Here is an 18,046-nt window from a genome sequence, read left to right on the forward strand (position 1 = left end):
TCTCTGCCAAAAAAAAAAAATGTGTGGTATGCCCACCATTAAAATATACCGCCCTGCATCCACCCACTTCTAATGGTGGGCACACATTAGATCAGAGGGGAGAGGGGGCACTGTCTCCCGCTGCTTGTAAAAGCAATCCTACAGCTAATTAGCCACTAGGATTTCTTTTACATGAAAGACGATCGCCAGCTGAAAAAAATTATACCAGGATGATGCCTGCAGCTGTAGGCATCATCCTGGTATAACCATTCAAAGTCCAGTGATGTACCAGTACGTCGCTGTTCCTTTTTGAGTATATATGCTATGTTCTTTTTTTTTTTTGTATGCAGCCTGTGGACTGAATGAAAAAAAGAGAAGAAATCTCTGCCAAAAAAAAAAGTGTGTGGTATGCCCACCATTCAAATATACTGCCCTACATCCACCCACTTCTAATGGTGGGCACACATTAGGTCACACTTTGCCACATGCGCCAGTTTCAAGATTGTACAAATGTCTAAATAGTGGCACGCTTCAATAAATATTGTCCATATATACGTGGTACCCCATATGGAAAAAGGATGACACCAAGTCCCAAACTATCTTGCCACTGCTCCCCATGTAGTCTGGGCATCCAGGGGACTCCACGTGATCTTTATTCCATATCTGGCACGCATGCTGGGGAGAAATTGTTTGAATGCAAGGCGGCCAGGAAAATTAATGAGGGACTCATCAACACAGATGTTTTGCTGGGAAGTATAGACATCTGCAAATTTTTGGTTAAGGTGATTTACGAGGGGCTGAATTTTGTGGAGCCGGTCAAATTCAGGGTCACCCCAAGGATGACAGAGTGTATTGTTGTTGAAATGCATAAAACACATTATACTCTCATATCTATGCCTGGCCATGGCAGCAGAGAACACGGCATATGATGAATCGGGTCTGTGGACCAATACAACCGCAATTCATTATTTTTAGTAATGCGCATGTTGAGGGTTAGGCCCAAAAAAATATAAATTTGAAAACCGTACTGGGTTTCCATGCGAATGGTCTGGCAAGGTTTGAATTTTATCGATACAAAGGTAAAACGAGCGCTAGAGATCGCAGCTGGCATAAAAGGTCAAACCTCCAACCCTCTAGATAATAGATATAAAAGATGCCGCGCACAAATGGGTAAAATACCGGTACATCAAACACATAAATAAAAATGATACATATAGCAAAGAGTTTATAAACGCATGTGAGTTGGGCTGAGGCTCAGTCCAGTATGAAAATGAATCAAAATGATTAATATTGAAATATAAAACGTGTCACATAAGGGTGCAAGTTTGCGCTAGGGGGCAACATAGTGTAACAGTGACAGTAGAAAGTTCCAAACAGGTGCAGATCCGTGCGTCAGGCGCATGTTGGAAAAAAGGGGGGGTAAAATGCAGTAACCAGATAGTGCAAATTATAGCGCTTTTGAGTAATCAAGACCACCATATAATGGTCATATAGTGCAGTAAGTTTTATTAGATCATTAGCAAAATTATACATATGAACAAAAATAAACTCACATCTGGACCATGAAGCAGCTTTGGTATGTATGCATGTGAACAGAGATATCCAAGATGGCTGCTGGCCTTCCTTGTGGCTCAGGCAGTCTAATCTCACTGGCTTGGCTACTCCCTAGTGCATTTCATGCACTTGCACGTTCTCAAAGGGCTTTGTGTTCACATGCATGAATACCACAGCTGCTTCATGGTCCAGATGTGAGTTTATTTTTGTTCATATGTATAATTTTGCTGATGATCTAATAAAACTTACTGCACTATATGAGCACTTTCTTCTCTGGCTCATTTATTTTGAGCCACTAAGGTGGACCCCTTAAGTGCTTATCATTGGGTGCATAAGAGTGGAATGGAACCTTCCGTGTGATCCGGAGAGTGTGAGTGGAGAAGAGGCTGTGGGCAGATGTTTTTCCAGATGTACCCTGTTTTACCTCAGATGGATGATGACCAGGAGTGGTCTTGATTACTCAAAAGCGCTATAATTTGCGCTGATTAGTGCATTTTACTCTCCCCCCTTTTTTTCCACATGCACCTGACGCACGGATCTGCACTTGTTTGGAACTTTCTACTGTCACTGTTACACTATGTTGCCCCCTAGCGCAACCTTGCACCCTTATGTGACACTTTTTATATTTCAATATTAATCATTTTGATTCATTTTCATACTGGACTGAGCCTCAGCCAAACTCACATGCGTTTATAAACGCCTTGCTATATGTATCATTTTTATTTATGTGTTTGATGTACTGGTATTTTACCCATTTGTGCGCGGCATCTTTTATATCTAAGGTTTGAATTTTGGTTGGCGGCAATACATTGTTGTGCATATAAAATGCTTTGATCCACAATCAATGCATACAGATCTTCCGTGAAAAACAGCTCCAAAAAATAAAGGGGAGTAGTTAAATTTGCTATTTCCACTTGAATTCCGGGTTGGGCAGTGAATGGGGGAAGTACGGGTACTGCAGAATTTGTGGGCTTCCAATCAGAAGGATACTAGGAGCTCTATGGGCCTGTGTGCGAATTCTTGGTGGCTGCGGGACAATATTTGTGCTCGCCACCACACCAGCTTGTACTGCACTTATGGGACTCGCCACATCGCCAAGTGATACTGCAGTGCTGGTATTATTATTATTATACAAGATTTATATAGCGCCAACAGTTTGCTCAGCACTTTACAAAATAACGGGAGACAATACAGCAACAATACAGTTCAATACAAGAGGGTTAGGAGGGCCTGATCCTGGGAGCTTACAATCTAAGAGGTATGTGAAAGACCAGGATGTACTAGACCGCTGGTGCTCACCAGCTCACCAAAAAGTAGCGCGGCACTAGTACTGGCACTCTGCTGCTGTCAGGGACCATCACAACGCATAGGTTTACACATGCGTAGGCGTCTGTCAAGACGTACAGGTAGCAGGGCACTAGGACCCAGGCGCACCCGTCATCTTGACAGTACTAGGCAGGCACTGGGACCTAGGCGGCGACTGTCAGGTGCAGGGTGGGCTACTTAAGCCAGCCCTGCACAGATGCTTGTTGCTGAATGGTCTTTTGTATCCTGTTGCCTGTGTAGTGAGTACTCTGATCTGCATTGTCTGACCTTGTTGCCGTCTCCTGTCCTGACCCCTTGGCTTGCCTGACTCTGCTCCTGGATGTTCCCTTATAGATCTGATCTTTTGGTATTGACCCTGCGTGTGACCCGACTATCCTTTGCCTATCGTCTTGTATCTCACCGACCCGCTAGTTACCGACCCGGCTTGTTTGACTCTGACTTTGGTCATCCGTCCATCCATCCCTCAGGGATCCCTGGGCTCCCTCACATCAGACTCTTAACCCGCTGGAGCCCTTGGCAGACTCCTCTACCTCTGGTAGAGATACCTAGCAGCTGCGACCTGGTCCCGGAGCGCTCCAAGTCCATCCCCACCATCAGGGGCCCTGGTGAACAAGTGCTCCGGTACTTAGACTCCGCACTCTGGGGAGGCTCTATCAGGGGACTGATAGAGGTACTGTCAGGCGGTCCGTTACAGTACCATTCGGCCATGACTGAGTCTGGAGGGGGGCCTTCTCCCATAGAAGAGATTTGCCGACATTTGTCCGCCCTAACCCAGGCAGTAACTGCCCTCCAGGACAAATGCTCCCGGTTAGAAAATTGGTTTGACACCATGACCATGTCCGAGGCTCCTCCTCAGAGCCAGGCCTCAACTGTTAGCCCTGAGGTAGCCTCTGGATCTCCCATAGGGGCAGCTTCACCAGCCGAACCTCGTGTTCCCATGCCTGAACGTTTTTGGGGAGATCGTGCACGATTTAGGTCCATCAAAAACGCATGTCTGCTGTATTTTGACCTGCAACCTCGTACCTTCACCACTGAGTCGGTTAAAGTAGGATTCGTGATTTCCCTACTACAAGACGAACCCCAGGACTGGGCCCATAGATTAAGGGAAACACAGGACCCCCAGTTGCAGACCATAAACACATTTTTTGAGGCCATGTCTGTCCTCTATGACGACCCCCAGCGGGTGGCTTCAGCTGAATCCACCCTCTACTCCCTCCGACAGGGTCGTCGAGCTGCGGAGGAATATGTCTCCGAGTTCAGGCGATGGATGGGGGACACACGTTGGAACGACGCTGCCCTGCGTCACCAATTCCGGGTCGGACTCTCGGAGGCGCTAAAGGATGAGTTAGCCCGGGTTGGCCTCCCAGAGTCCTTGGAAGATCTGATCACCCTGGCGATCCAAATCGATCGCAGGTTGCGGGAACGCCGGTCTGAGAGGTCAGGCCAGGGTCAAGGAGTCACATGGGCACCTCCCAGGGGCACAGGTCATCTCGCCCCTACCGATGTTCCATCAGCCGTTCCTGTGGATACTTCAGAGCCCATGCAACTGGGATTGGTTCGGCAGGCCCTCACCCCAGAGGAGCGCCAGAGAGGACGCACCAGGAACCTCTGTTTCTACTGTGGAGGAACTGGACATGTCGTGCGGAACTGCCTGGTGAAGGCACGTAAGTCGAGAACTACAGTTCCCTTTTGTTCCCTGGGTAATATGAGTCAATCCAGTTACTTAGCAGTACCCCTCTTTTTTCAGCTTCCGGAAAGAACCGTGGAGACCACTGCAATCATTGACTCGGGGGCCTGCAGTTGCTTTTTGGACATTGATTTTGCCCGTCAGCAGGAAATACCTTTACAGGCCAGGAAATGGGGACTTAATTTGTTCCTGGCTGACGGTTCCCAGATTAAATCGGGTTTGGTTGACCAAGAAACTCCCCCTATACTCACCACCATAATGGGCCTTCACCGGGAGTTATTACGTTTTGACGCTGTCGCATCACCCCTTTTCCCAGTGATCTTGGGGCTTCCGTGGCTACAAGCCCACAACCCTCAGATCAACTGGGAAACCGGGTCCCTCAGTTTTCCCTCGGCCAATTGTCGGGAAAACTGTCATGCCTCCGGGCCCCCCAAATCCTCCTATGTGCAGAGGAGGATTCCAGCTTGAGACAGGTTGTTCCAGTGGTATACCATGATTACCTCAGATAACGGGAATATGCGACCAAAAGGCATCTCGGATCCAGGCAGTAAGTCAATGGGACAGTCATATGGTCGATGAGGGGGCAAAGTGTCGGCCCCACGTTTGCTAAATACATCCAGGTAGAGTTGGGGGTACTGAAAGAGTATATGAAGAGAATCTCCAGAAGAAATTTATTCGTCCTTCCACTTTACCAGCAGGGGCGGGTATTTTCTTAGTGGAGAAGAAAGATAAGACTTTAAGGCCTTGTGTTGATTATCGGGAACTGAATCGGGTTACAATTAAAAACCGCTACCCTCTACCACTGGTCCCCGAACTTTTTCAAAGCCTAAGGGCAGCGGTTTTCTTCACTAAGTTTGATCTCCGCGGGGCATACAACTTGGTACGCATCCGAGAGGGGGACGAGTGGAAGACGGCCTTCCGTACTCGGTTTGGCCACTTTGAGTATTTGGTCATGCCTTTTGGGCTCTGCAATGCTCCAGCCACCTTCCAGCATTTTGTGAACGATGTCTTTAGGGACTTTCTGGATATTTTTGTCATTGTTTACCTGGATGACATTTTGATATTTTCACCATCCCTAGACACCCATAGAGTCCATGTGATTAAGGTTCTGAAGCGGTTGCGCCTACACGGCCTATATGCCAAGGCCGATAAATGTAGCTTTGAGCAACAGAGCATTTCCTTTCTGGGGTTGATCATCTCCACTGCGGGGATCGCAATGGATTCCCAAAAGGTCTCGGCAATCCTTGAATGGCCGATCCCAACCAATAAAAAAGGCGTCCAACGGTTTATTGGGTTCGCCAACTTCTACAGGAAGTTTATTAGGAATTTTTCAGATCTGGTCTCCCCTATCACGCAGTTGACTAAGTCAGGGACCCGCTTCAAATGGACATCAGAAGCTCAGGAAGCATTCGAGACCCTGAAATGACTGTTTATCACCGCCCCCATTCTGGGTCACCCGGACACTGCACTACCTTATGTGCTAGAGGTGGATGCATCCGAGAACGCGGTGGGATCAATTTTATCCCAGAGGGAAGGACCAAAAGAATTGTTGCACCCAGTGGCATTCTTCTCCAGGAAACTTACTCCGGCAGAACGCAACTATGACATCGGGGATCGAGAACTATTGGCCATCAAAACCACCCTGGAAGAGTGGAGATACCTGCTGGAAGGAGCGGCTCATCCAATTTTGATTTTTACTGACCATAAGAACCTCAAATACCTGAGAACAGCTAAACGCTTAAGGCCACGCCAAGCTAGGTGGGCTCTTTTCTTCTCACGTTTTTCCTTCCACATCACCTACAGGCCGGGTTCAAAGAATACAAAGCCAGATGCCCTTTCGCGCATGTTTGAGGATCCCAAGGAAGAACTCAGGCCGGATACCATTCTGACATCAGGAAACTTTTTGGCCCTCCAAACGGAGCTGCGTACTAAGCTGCAAGACGCATCTGGGACTTGCCCCCCTCTACCAGGAATACCACTGTCCCTCGAAGGAGGATTGTTACGAAAGGAGGGATTGATTGTGGTACCGGAAGATGTGCAGACGCAGGTGATCACCCAATGGCTGGGCACTTTGGAGTGGCAAAAACTCTGGAGCTGCTTAAACGCACCTTCTGGTGGCCTGACATGAACAAGGATTGCAAATGCTACGTAAAGTCTTGTGCGATTTGCCAGAGGAATAAGCCAACCAGAAATAAGGCTTGGGGGCTGCTACGCACACTACCCATTCCTGCTCGATGCTGGCAGTTGATAGCAATGGATTTTATAGTGGAACTACCCCCGTCCCAGGGCCATACGGCAATCTTCGTTATTGTGGACCGTCTGTCAAAGATGGCCCATTTTGTACCCCTGAAAGGTACCCCATCAGCTGAAGAGACCGCTCGGATTTTCATCAAAGAAGTGGTCAGATTACATGGGGTTCCAGAAGATGTAGTGTCTGACCGGGGGGTACAATTTACCTCTAAGTTTTGGAAAGCCCTATGCAAGGCTCTGGGCATTAAGCTCTCACTTTCCTCCGCCTTTCATCCACAAACCAACGGACAGACGGAAAGAACCAACCAGACGTTGGAACAGTACCTGAGGTGTTACACATCGTTTTTACAGAATGACTGGCTGACCCTCTTGCCCTTAGCAGAATTTGCTTTCAATAATGCAAACCACTCCGCCACAGGGCAATCGCCATTTTTTGCGAATTACGGATTCCACCCCACATTCATGCCTGATCTGGTTGTTGAAAGCACGGTTCCAGCTACCCAAAGAATGATCGATTTTTTCTCAGATAACAACAAACTGTTGCAGGAGGCCATGGCTAAAGCCCAGGAAGACAACAAAGAGGCGTTTGACAAGAAGCGAATGGGGGAATTGGTGCTGCAGCCAGGAGATAAGGTCTGGCTGGCAACAACTAACCTAAAATTACGTTGTCCGTCAAAAAAAGCTAGGACCAAAATTTTTAGGCCCCTTCCAGGTTAAACGCATGATCAATGAGGTGGCTTATGAGCTTGCCCTTCTGGAGACCTTTAAGATCCATCCGGTGTTTCATGTCTCATTGCTGAAATCAGTGGTCGCAGACCCATTTCCGGACCGGGAATCCAGGCCCCCTGAGGCTATAACAGTGGAGGGACAGGAAGAATTTGAGGTGGAAGCAATTCTGAACTGTCGTAGGAGGGGGGGCCAGACCCAGGTTTTGATTAAGTGGAAAGGCTATGGTCCTGAGGAGAATTCTTGGGAACCTGCTCAAAATGTTCATGCCCCCAGACTTATGCGGGAGTTTGTGCGTGGTCACCCGCAGTGGAGAGATACCTAGCAGCTGCGACTTGGTCCCAGAGTGCTCCAAGTCCATCCCCACCATCAGGGGCCCTGGTGAACAAGTGCTCCGGTACTTAGACTCCGCACTCTGGGGAGGCTCTATCAGGGGACTGATAGAGGTACCGTCAGGCGGTCCGTTACAGCTGCATATGAGAGTCATCAAAATGTACTGGCAAGTGCTAACAGAGATCAGGCCTGATTCTGCCAACACTGTGGTTTTATGTGCAATGTATCAAGTGACAGTGACCTACTGACACTGCACTTGCTGGGGGAGAAGGGGGGGGGGTAAGCATAGGGGCTAAATGCAGGTGCCGGGGCTGATCCCCCTAATGCTGCATTTTTGGGGGCGCTATACTAATGTGAACGCTGGTATAGTGCTGATCTGATCACAGATATTGATCCTTTCAGACACTATACTAGAAATGAAGGTTTATTGTGTATACGCGTCTACCTGGCAATCAAGGGGTTAACTGTGATTACTGGTGTAGTGATGGGCAATCTGACGCCATCTGGGAGGGACGTGAAAACCACGGAAGCTCGAATCACGTATATATGTGATTTTGCGCACCTGTGCTGCCCTGTAGCAGTATTTCTGCTATAGGGCGGTCAGAAAGTAGTTACATAAGCGGTTTGTGTTACAGTGCTGTGTTATTTTAACTGACAATTGCGTGGTCATGCAACGCTGCACCAAATTTAATTTACATTTTTTTCCCCACGAATTGGGCTTTCTTTTGGTGGTTTTTGATCGTCTGTGCATTTTTTATTTTTTGCGCTATAACAAAAAAGCCCGACAATTTTCAGAAAAAAAAACTGTATTTTGGACTTTTTGCTTTAAAACATGTCCAGTAAAAAAAATGTAAAAATCAAATTTCGTCATAAATTTCGGCCAAAATGTATTCTGCGACATGTCTTTGCTAAAAAAAAATCCCAATACGTGTAAATTAATTGGTTTATGTGAAAGTATAGTGTTTACAAATGGCGGTATAGATACTGAATTTTTTTTATACTAATAATAGTGGCGATCAGCAACTTATGGCGGGACTGCAGTGGACATTCTGACACTGGGGGGGAACTGACTTGGGGTCACTGACATCCCCAGTAACACCAATACAGTGATCAGTACAAAAAAAAACAAAACACTGACACTGTACTAATGGCACTGGGGAGGAAGGGGTTAACTTCTGGGGACAATCAAAGGGTGTGAGGGGAGTGTTTTATTAGGGGCGGGGGTGTACTGCTCTGTTACACACTGATCCAAAAGGCTGTGACCAGTGATCCCGGAACAGTGTGCTGAAAGCTGACAGGGAGGAGAGCTCCATTGAAAATAATGCAGCCTTCCTCTCTGTCAGTGATTGCCGGCAAGCCCCGGGCTCCGGCGGGTAATCACCGGCCGGGACCTGGTGATTGACACCCACGACCGTGATCGGTGCTGGGGGTAGGGCGGTCGCGTGCCTCTCGCGTGCACCCCCTACCCCGGAATGCAGGATCACATTTATATACGTGATCCTGTGCACAGGTGCCGCCTGGTAGCAGTATATTTACTGCGGGCAGTCCCCTAGTGGTTAAAAATAAATAACTAAAAAAAAAAACACATTTACATTAGTATTCACAGTGATGGATAAATGGGAAGAAGAATATATCTATGATAAATGGCCAGAGATGGCACTGTACAAGAGGTACATTGATGACATCATTATAATATGGAATGGGACCCAAGAATACCTAGATAGATTTATTGAATATATTAATGAGAATGAATATGGTTTAAATTTCACTGTGACAAGTGATTTTTGTCAGATCAACTTTTTGGATCTCATACTATATAAAAGCAAGGGAGGTATTTTGACCAAAACCTTTAATGATGTCGATAAAAACAGTTACATACCCATTTCTAGTGGACACCATCCAAGGTGGCTCTTTAATACACCTAGAAGTTAGTTTACTAGGATAAAAAGAAACTGCAGCGAGAATAAAGATTATATGGATCAAACAAATATATTAATTGAGAGATTCATTGAAAAAGGGTATGAAAAAAGTTTTCTCCTTTAAGAAAGAGATCTTATTAATAACAAAGATAGAGAGTCCCTTTTATGCAATAGGAAGAAATCCAACAAGTTTGATAATATATGTTTCATTACCAATTATAATATGCAATATAAGGGTATTGAATGTATTTTTAAAAAATACTGGCCAATCCTGCAAAAAGATGAGATATTGAAGGGTATTATACCTGATAGACCAAGATTTATTTATAGCAAAAACAGACCCTTAAGGACAAGAATTGCCCATAATGTTATTGATCCCCCTAAGAAAGTAGATTTGTTTCCTGATCAAAAAGGATTCTTTCACTGTAATAAGTGTAAAGTGTGTAGAACAGTGAAAAAGGAATCCAGAAATAAAAGAAAAGTATTTTATTTCTCATGCTCTAATAAAGAATATAAAATTAACTCTTTGATCATTTGTAATTCCTCACATGTAGTTTATGTTTTGGAATGTCCGTGCCACCTTCAATATGTGGGAAGAACAGGAAGAGGTTTAAAAACTAGAATAGGTGAACATATTGGTAATATAAAAAAGGGGTTTGATAAACATAGCGTATTGAGACACTTCAAATTAAAACATAATTGTGATCTGAGTTTGTTGACTTTTTATGGATATGGTTAAACCACATTTCTAGAAAAGAAACATACTGGATTTATGAACTAAATTCTTTGAAACCTCATGGGTTGAATGTAGATATCGACCTAAACTGCTTTCTCACAAATTTTTGAAGATATTTCTGTATTTTGATACATTCTAATGGAACATTTTTTTATGATCAGCAGAGTTCCCCTTTAAGTATGTACTGGCCCTTTAAGTATTTGTTATTGGTATTTTGTACTGATAGCTCTTCATTATATGCCTCATTTATTTCTATCCCCCGTTATCTGTCATATTGCTTTTATTGGTATAATATTACTTATATATGTATGCGGTGGCGATTTGTCACAGAGGAATCATGCGGTTTGCATGAATCATGATTAATGTCAGCTGTCCACTTTGAGTGCAGTGAATATTTAATGAAGGTCTGACGTCTCACATCCATCTGCTCCGTGAGGACGTCGATGATGAAATGCATAGGGCGGAGCTTTTGGATGTGACGTCAGGATGTTCCCAAGTCACTGGCACGGTGCATGCGCAGCCAGGCTGGGTCTGTGTTTGTGAAATTCATCATGCTGTTTGTGCTGGTGTCGACTAAGACACCGTTTCTTGTAAGTACAATGTGTTTTATTAAGTCTGAAGATTTATGAAGTACTGCACCATGAGTTTTTATTCCTTTATATTTCGAGTGGAGGTCTGATCATCCTAAGGAACTCACCAGAGCAATATGATCATCCTAAGGATTCGGTGGTTTATTATTGAAGGAGATCCATATGGTATACATTCCCTGCAGAATATTGCTCCCTGGAGACCAGATATCAAGTTCCTAGTGTTGCCTCACCAGTTTGCAGACCATTGCTCCCAGAGCAGAAAGCGCTTTATGTTGATTTATAATGTGATCAGCATATTGCTGTGGTGAGTTCATTCAATTTATTTGGTGGCAGATTCACTCTGGTGATATTTGTTGAACACTTCTTAATTTGTCAGGTTTTACATCATTTTGGACTTTTGTTTGGACTTTATATGATTTATGTATAATTTTATTTATATACACCTATTTTTGGGCAATTTCTCTCATTCTTCTTTGCAGTACCTCTCAAGCTCCATCAGGTTGGATGGGGAGCGTCGGTGCACAGCCATTTTCAGATCTGTCCAGAGATGTTCAATCAGGTTCAAGTCTGGGCTCTGGCTGGGTCACTGCAGGACATTGACAGAGTTGTCCCGTAGCCACTCCTTTGTTATGTGGGCTGTGTGCTTAGGGTCGTTGTCCTGTTGAAAGATGAACCGTTGCCCCAGTCCAAGGTCCAGAGCTCTCTGGAACAGGTTTTCATCAAGGTTGTCTCTGTACATTGCTGCATTCATCTTTCCTTCAATCCTGACTAGTCTCACAGTTCCTGCCGCTGAAAAACATCCCCACAGCATGATGCTGCCATCACCATGCTTCACTCTAGAGATGGTATTGGCCAGGTGGTAAGCGGTGCCTGGTTTCCTCCAGCCATGACACTTGACATTCAGGCCAAAGAGTTCAATCTTTGTTTCATCAGACCAGAGAGTTTTGTTTCTCATGGTCTGAGAGTCCCTCAGGTGCCTTTTGGCAAACTCCAGGCAGGCTGCCATTTGCCTTTTACTGAGGAGGGGCTTCCGTCTGGCCACTCTACCATACAGGCCTGATTGGTGGAGTGCTGCAGAGATGGTTGTTCTTCTGGAAGGTTCTCGTCTCTCCACAGAGAAAAGCTGGAGCTCTTTTAGAGTGACCATCGGGTGCTTGGTTACCTCCGTGGCTAAGGCCCTTCTCCCTCGATCGCTCATTTTGGCCGGGCGGCCCGCTTTAGAAAGATTTCTGGTGGACTTCGTGGCTTGGTTTGTGCTCTGACATGCACTGTTTACTGTGGGACCTTATATAGACAGGTTTATGCCTTTCCTAATCATGTCCAATCAACTGAATTTCCCACAGGTGGACTCCAATCAAGTTGTGGAAACATCTCAAGGATGATCAATGGGAACAGGATGCACCAGAGCTCAATTTTGAGTGTCATGGCAAAGGCTGTGAATACTTATGTACATGTGGTTTTTTTCGTTTTTTATTTTTAATAAATTGCAAAGATTTCAAAACGGACTTCTTTCATGTTGTCATTATGGGGTATTGTTTGTAGAATGTTGAGGAAAAAACTGAATCCATTTTGGAATAAGGCTGTAACATAAAGTGGCAAAAGTTAAGTGCTGTGAATACTTTCTGGATGCAGTGTACCTGTACCTCCTATACCTGGAGTTCAGCTTTACCTTGTATGAGGAATAGATCATATAGCTTCATTAATATTATTAACATTGAGGTTTCTATTTCTCTGCCCCTCCCCCTTCCCTGTGTGAAGGGCAAGAGAGGGGAGCACTGTGCATGGCTGCATCTATTGTCCCCTCTCTTCTTCTTCACACAGTACTCGAGCAGCAGCAAGAGCCACTGGCTTCTGCTGCTGTCAATCAAATGCAGTGAGGAGGAAGTGGGGGTGGGGCTAAGTCCAACTGTGTAAGCCTATGGAGCACAGTTCCATAGACACACAGCTCGGAAGTGCTTCATAGCAAACGGCTTGCTATGGGTACATACAAAGAAGCTAAGATCACCGGCGGGGACCTGAGAAGAGGATTGGGGCTGATCTGTGCAATACCACTGCACAGAGCAGGTGAGTATAACATGTTTGTTAATTTAATTTTAAATACAATTTTTACTTTAGTAACACTTTAAGTGGTTTCTATGTACAAAAATTATATCATGTGCCTTTAAAGGTCTAGGTGTGACAACAGCAATGTCATATCCCAGGCACTACCACCAATATTCAAACCCAATACCCAGCGCTCAGGAGGAACTCAAACTAATAATTAAACTTAACCGTTTGCTGCCACCATAATATGAGAATTAAATCATAAACATAAAAAAGTAAAACAAAGTTCACCCCTTGGTAGCGCTTCACTATCCAAAAATTAAATGAAATCTTCCATCCACTAGTCACCCAGTGCTAAATATGTAAAACAAAAATGTCCACCACTGTGATGTCTACTAAAAGCTCAAAAAAACAGCCAATTTTTATGTGACCATCGAATTTGAGTGATTGGGCATGTTGGAAATTTTTTGAAAAACGAACGAATTTCGAATCAGTGATGGGAGACTCGTTCAAGAAATATAAAGCTGTGACCTGGAAAGAAAAGAAAATTCTTGGCCTTGAAAATTCTCTTCTGTAGCAACATGAAGTGAAATTGAAGGCTTGGTTGGTTGAATTTTGAAATCAATGGTGGAACCATTGGATTACAAAACTCACAAAATTTCTGATTTTCTAAAGAGAATTCGTTCAGAATTTGACCCATGTATGGCCTGCATAAGACACCATACTTACCAATTGCATTTGGCTCTTATTTTACTGATCACAAAAAACGCTCTCATAAATTTCCTTCAGAGTAGTTCCTCCTGCGATACACCTCCATCAGCTCCATATTGTCTCCCATAGATATACTAGGAAAAAAGAGTGGCCAACAATGCATAATTCTGTTAAAATTCATCCCCAGTTAAAAAAAACACACTCACAAGCAAATTAAAAACAATGCCCATCAGTATAAAGATTTCTGTCAATATCGCTAAAACCATGTGGCTGGTGATCACTGTGTTTCACACTGCTCATTCACCATGTGTTTGCATCACTTCTGTTCCAGCGTATTGATGTCACTTCAGGTTGCCGTATAGCCCCACCCTGATGCATTTCATCATTACAACTTCCTCCGTCAGGGTGGGGCTATATGGCGACTGGAAGTGACATCAATACTCTGGCCTGGAAGTGACGCAGTGAATGAGCATGGTGAGATTACAGCCACATGGTCTTAGCAATATTGATGGCAATCTTTCCTGCTGGGCATTGTTTTTAATTTGTTTGTGTGTTTTTAACTGGGAATGGATTTAAATAAAGCAGTTGAAATGGGATTACGCTATGTTGGCCACTCTTTCTTCTGAGCCCTATTATATCTATGAGACAGTGTGAAGCTGATAAAGGTGTATTGAAGGAGGAGCCACTCTAAGGAACTTGATGAGAGCGTCTTTTGCTGATCAGTAAAATGAGAGCCAAATGAAATTGGTGATTGTGGTGTGTTATGGGGACTGGAAATCAATTGGAGCACAGTGGTGAAGGTGATCTGAAGACCAAGACTGGTTTTTGAACTGGAACAGTTGAAGTTTGTGTTGGATTAATGCATGGGGCATTATTTATGAACTTTTAGTAGACATCACATTGGTGGACATTTGTTTTAGTCTTCTAGCACTTAATTATTGTCCTGCAGGCAAAAATATCTGTGCACGGTGAGGATGACAGTGTCATTGTCACATACTTATGACAGTGCCACATTAGTGACTTGGTGGCAGTCACTAAAGAGTAAAATAAAACTCACCCCATGGTAGCGCTTCACTATCCAAAAATTAAACATATACCTCCAGCCACTAGTCACCCAGTGCTAAACATGTAAAAGTGATTTTCATTACAGTGGATTATCTGCAGTTATTACAAACACATACACAACAGCTGCCAGCAATTGTTTTAAGAAAAACCTTCACTTTTCACAGAATCTGCTATAACAATGCTAACATTTAAGAAGCATCTGTAATGCATGTTGTCAGACAGGAATATGACACAGGATATATTATATAGTGCATTCAACAGGAATTCTTTAAGTTCTTGTTTAGTGCATTAGAGATAAAACTTAACAATTTTAAAATGTAATTTAATGTAAAAGACTGGAGAAAATTTAAATTGGATGGAATTGAGAGCTATCAAGCTGCAGCTGCACCAGCTTTTTGTGGAACTTCTATAAGACATCACCAAGTCTTCCCCCCTATCCAACCAAAAGATCTAATGGGTGGGAAATAGGATTGCTGAAATGTTTATTTATACTTCACTGACTACTTCTTTAATGTCACTTTTATAATTACATAGCTATCCAGGTACATACCATGCCATCAATCCCAAAAGACCTTAATTTGTAGATTATTCATTTGTGGGGTACTGTAACAAATGACTTAGTATAATCTAGATACACCATGTCCACAGGCCTTCCTCTATCCAAATTACAGCTCACCTCCTCATTGACTGTCAAGGTTGGTCTGGAAAGAATTGTTCTTCACAAATCCATGTTGGTTGCTACTAATGATACTATTTCCATCAGCAGTTTCTTAGATATGGTCCCTCATTCTCTCCAATAGTTTAAATACTATTGATGTTAGGCTGACTGGTCTGTAGTTACCCAATAAAAATACAAACCCTTTTTTTGATTATTGGTATCACATTTGCTTTTGCCAGTAAGCTGGTACCATGCCAGTAACTGCCTCCCGCCCGCCATATAAGGTAATGACGGGCACAAAGCGGTTCTCTTGTTCTGGGCGGATGCCACATGACATCCTCCCACTCTAACCGCACATGCGCGGCTCTGCAAGCGCGCAGCGTGGCGATCGGTGGTGTGCTGTGTCCCTCGGGCACAGCGGATCACCGATCAATGGAAAGAGCCGAAGATGTCGGCTCGGTCATGTGATCAGCTGTGTCCAATCACAGCTGATCGCATGTAAATAGGGAATTGCCGGTTAAGCATTTTTCTCCTCACGAGCTGTCACGCTGACAGCTCGAAAGGAGAGGAGAGCCTATAATCAGCATTCCCAGGAGGAGACATGTACACTGATCATCAGGGCACTGATGATCAGTGTGCCCTGATGATCAGTGTAGCTCCAGCAGTGCCGCTTGTCAGTGCCCATCAATGCCAGCTGTTATTGTCCCTCAATGCGACCTGCCAGTGCCCATCAGTGCCTCACCAATGCCACATATCATTGCCTACCAGTGCACATCAATGCCACATATCAGTGCCCATCTGAGCTGCCTTTCAGTGTCACCTATCAGTGCCACCTATCAGTGCTGCCAGTCAGTGCCGCGTATCAGTGCCAGTCAGTGCTGCCTATCAGTGCCGCCTATCAGTGCTGCCTATCAATGCCCATCAGAGCTGCTTATCAGTGCCTCCTAATAGTGTCAGTCAGTGCCAGTTAGTGCAGCCTATCAGTGCCAGTCAGTGCCACCTATCAGTGCCATACACGATTGCTGCCTTTAAGTGCCCACCAGTGATGTCTGTCAATGTTCATCAGTGCCACCTACTAGTGCCTCCTCATCAGTGCCACCTATCAGTGCCCATCACTGCAGCCTCATTAGAGCACATCAGTGAAGGAGAAAAATCATATATTTACAAAATTTTATAACAAAAACTAAGAAAAAACATTTTATTTTTCAAAATTTTCAGTTGTTTTTGGTTTGTTTAGCAAAAAATAAAAAAACCCAGAGGTGATTAAATACCAGCAAAAGAAAGCTCTATCTGTCTAGAAAAAAATGCTAAAATTTCATATGGGTACAGCGTTGCATGACTGCTCAATTATCATTCAAAGTGCGACAGCGCTGAAAGCTGAAAACTGAAAACTGGCCTGGGCAGGAAGGGGATATAAGTGCCCTGTAGGCAAGTAGTTAATACATTTGGATCTTTTAAAATGTAGTGTTCTTGTTCTACCCTCATGTGTACTTTTCCTATAATTTATGGCAAATGTAATTAATCTGTGATGACTGTTACCCAAATTATCCCTTACCTCTACATCTGCAATCAGACCTGTGTTATTTGTAATTAGTAGGTCCAGGAGGACATTATCTCTAAGTGTGGCTTTCACCATCTGACTCAAGAAATTAACCTACAATACATTTAATAAATTATATTGGTGTTTCTGAATTATTATAATTTACAGTTAGGCAACTAACATATTTAACAGAATTAAGTTACAAGCTAATGGAAGCTAATCATGAAGTGTCTCTTATGTGTGGCGTCCTCAGAAGAGTTAATATGCCCCATTAGCTTCCTGAACTTTGTAATAGTGGGGGTATTTATATTACCTGCATGACCAATAGTTTGATACATGTGGCTACATTCTTGTTATTAATGTAGCTTTATCATACAAGGATTTATGAATAATGACTGAATTGTGAATCTGCAGTAAGAAATAAATATCCTGCTGCTTTATGCTGCTTGGCCTGCTTTACAGTGCTTGCTAAAATATTTACAACATGCCATAAAGACTTTGCTAATAGGCTGTTTGCTTTGGAGATTTCAGCCTAACTGGTTTAATTGCCTGCATCTAGATCATGTCAGAGCTGCCATAAACTGGATTGTTTTCATGACTCATTTACAATATGCTTTTTTATAGAACTCTGGGTTATGGTATGATTGTCTAAGTGCTGATAGCACTGTGTTGATTGTTGCCAAAAGGCTTAATGGCACTGTTAATAAGCCCTTTGAAGCTTAAAGGAAGGTCTCTGCTGAAGAGGATATGTATTCACTATGTATACATTAATATGTATTGTGTCCTGGGGTGGGATGGGGTCAGAGAGTAAAAGTCTTTTTAAAAAAATGTCACTGCCTTGGCTTGCAATTTTCAGAACAGTAACGTTGCCCTGTGTTTCTGACTCAATTTTGGGGTTCCTCAGATCTCAATATCATCCTCTGTACCTT

The 18,046-nt window shown here is 43.9% G+C and overlaps 2 protein-coding genes across 4 annotated transcripts in view; one reads left to right on the plus strand and one right to left on the minus strand.

Annotated features, from left to right (window-relative positions):
- The window catches only part of CDH23 (cadherin related 23), a 1,300,862-nt gene that overhangs the window by 327,433 nt on the left and 955,383 nt on the right, over nt 1-18,046 (minus strand). The window lies entirely within an intron of this gene.
- The window catches only part of CUNH10orf105 (chromosome unknown C10orf105 homolog), a 64,572-nt gene that overhangs the window by 41,828 nt on the left and 4,698 nt on the right, over nt 1-18,046 (plus strand). The gene's annotated exons all lie outside the window — the stretch shown is intronic.

Source organism: Staurois parvus, unplaced genomic scaffold (assembly GCF_062004578.1).
Source record: "Staurois parvus isolate SC_StPar_1 unplaced genomic scaffold, SC_StPar_1.0 ptg000177l, whole genome shotgun sequence".
NCBI lineage: Eukaryota > Metazoa > Chordata > Amphibia > Anura > Ranidae > Staurois > Staurois parvus.